Source organism: Littorina saxatilis, linkage group LG13 (assembly GCF_037325665.1).
Source record: "Littorina saxatilis isolate snail1 linkage group LG13, US_GU_Lsax_2.0, whole genome shotgun sequence".
Classification (NCBI taxonomy): Eukaryota; Metazoa; Mollusca; class Gastropoda; order Littorinimorpha; family Littorinidae; genus Littorina; species Littorina saxatilis.
Window position 1 is genome coordinate 26,437,223 of NC_090257.1, and position 2,875 is coordinate 26,440,097.

The following is a 2,875-nucleotide window of genomic DNA, read 5'->3' on the forward strand; positions in this document are numbered from 1 at the left end:
ATTTCAAAAAAGCATTTGACAGCATATCGAAAGAGTTTATGTTATATGCCTTTAAGAGATACGGATTTGGAACAGATTTTTTACGTTGGGTAGAAGTATTGTTCAGTAGCACAAGAAGCTGCATTGGATACAACGGTTGGCTCTCAAGTAATTTTGAAGTCAGCTGTAAGGTGCGACAAGGTTGTCCTTTCTCACCACTACCTTTTGTTATTGGAATTGAGTTGCTTGCAACCCGATTTCAAAAAGGTTCTGAAGTAAAAGGTTTGGAAATTGAAACTGACGATTCAGAAGAATTGCATATGTTTAAAAAGATTTTGAAGGCACTTCTGTATGCCGATGATGTTACCATGTTTTTGCGTGATAAAGATGACATTAAAGTTGTTTTGGGGATATTAGACGAGTTTACAATTATATCCGGTTTGAAGATAAATAGAGTAAAATCAGAAGCAATGTGGATTGGATCAAAACGGAATAGCAACGAGGGAGGATACGGATTAAGATGGGTTAAACAAATGAAGATTTTGGGAATATATTTTTGCAATACATCCAGTGCCTCCCTCGTGAATGAAAACTGGACACAACGAATTAAGAGTATTAAACAGGTGATTTTAAACTGGGAAAAACGGAATCTTGGCATATTTGGTAAAATGTGCGTAATAAAAAGTTTTTTGATTTCCCAGTTTGTTTATGTTATGCAGGCAATATGCATCCCTGAACCTGTGTTGAAAGAAATTAATACGTTATTGTTTCGTTTTCTTTGGAGGAAAATTAATTGTAATAAGAAAGCGTTTGAGAAAGTGAAGAGAAGTGTTATGTGCAGTGGAATAGGAACAGGAGGAATTCAAATGATTGATATGCAAATATTGCAAGAATCTATTCTGTGCGGCTGGCTTGCTCAGCTTTCGAATATGAATAACAATAGTACATGGACTTGGATTCCTAGATTATATTTCCGTAATTTTGGAACAGATTTATCTTGTTTTAATTCAATTATTGGTCCTAAAAAGTTTAAAGGGTTAGATAGTCTTCAGTCCTCCTTCTGGAGCAAAGTACTGCGAGTCTGGTTGGAACATAATACACTGCACTCTCCTTCATCTCTGAAGATGGCATGCATATGGAATAATGTCGATATAAAATATCAAAATAATGTAATTTATTTTGACAACTGGGCAAAAAAGGAATAACACATGTCAATGACCTTTTAGAAAACAATTCCATCTTGTCATTTCAAAATGTACAGAACTTAATTGGTACTTCACCAGAACTCTATTTACAGTACATTGTTGTTCACTCGGCGTTGTCTCGTTATTTAAAGAACAATACGGATTATGTATATGCTGTTACTGAAGAATTTTCGAAATTGTATTTTAATGATAAAGTTATGGCAAGAGACTTTCGAAATTTTATGACAAATATGAAATATAGTCCACCCTGCTGTGTTCGATTTTGGCTGAACAAACTTGGTATTAATATTGAAGAAAAAGTTTGGCTCAATGCAAAAGAGACAACAACAGAAACCAGACTAAAAGAATTACAGTGGAAGATATTACACAATATATACCCAACCAATATTCTTCTCTTAAAAATGGGACTCACAAATAATGATAAATGTCCATATTGTATTGAACAAGTTGATTATATTGAACATTTCTTTTTCTATTGCAGTAAAATTCACCATTTGTGGAAGCATGTTGAAACATTGTTTTACGATCGATATAACATAGCAATTATTTTACAAGCAACAGATGTGCTGATTTGTGTGCGAGATAAGAATGGTTTGACACATGATATGTTTAAGTATCTTACCCATTTAATCTTGATTGGAAAAATGTGCATAAGTAAATTTAGATATGGGACACCCCTTGAAATATTATTTATTTTTCAAAGGGACTTAACCCTCAGGGGCCTGGTATAAACAAGTGTAAGTTTAAATTGAGTGTGTGAAATAATAATATTTAGAGACTGTTATTTACGGGATAGAAATGTAGGTTTGTTTTGTTTGTTTGTTTGCTTAACGCCCAGCCGACCACGAAGGGCCATATCAGGGCGGTGCTGCTTTGACATTTAACGTGCGCCACACACAAGACAGAAGTCGCAGCACAGGCTTCATGTCTCACCCAGTCACATTATTCTGACACCGGACCAACCAGTCCTAGCACTAACCCCATAATGCCAGACGCCAGGCGGAGCAGCCACTAGATTGCCAATTTTAAAGTCTTAGGTATGACCCGGCCGGGGTTCGAACCCACGACCTCCCGATCACGGGGCGGACGCCTTACCACTAGGCCAACCGTGCCGGTCTAGAAATGTATGATATACTCCAGGTTTACTACATGTTTGAAAAAAAAAAAAGATCAACACTGAAAACCCGAGATCAGTCATCCATACTTCAAAGGCTTGGTTAGCCGAAATCGAAGACCGAACGGTTCACATTGGTCTCCGCCAGGCATGCGAACATAGGACCTCATTGGCAATAACCCATTCTCTTTAAGTATAGCACATTTTCAGAGGCAACATAGCATAAATATAAATGTTCGGATTACGTAGAGGTTACATGCCGAGTCTCAGTGATTATTAAAAATAATGGTCGAAGTTAGCGGATCATGAAAAATGCGAGCTTCAGCGAGCTTTTTCATGACCGCGAACTGAGACCATTATTTTTAATAATCACTGAGACGAGGTGTGTAACCTCTTTATTCCTCCTTTCTTCAGTTATTCAAAGAAAACAGGAGTTTTTGTGCGAAAGTTTGATCGAATCCGAATCACTCAACCAGTCAACCTGCGCAGGCGATCGATTAATGCGCGGTTGTATAGTTCCGTGCAAATCATTCCATTCTGTTAACACTTCTTGTCAGTTTCCCTGTTTTGGACTAAA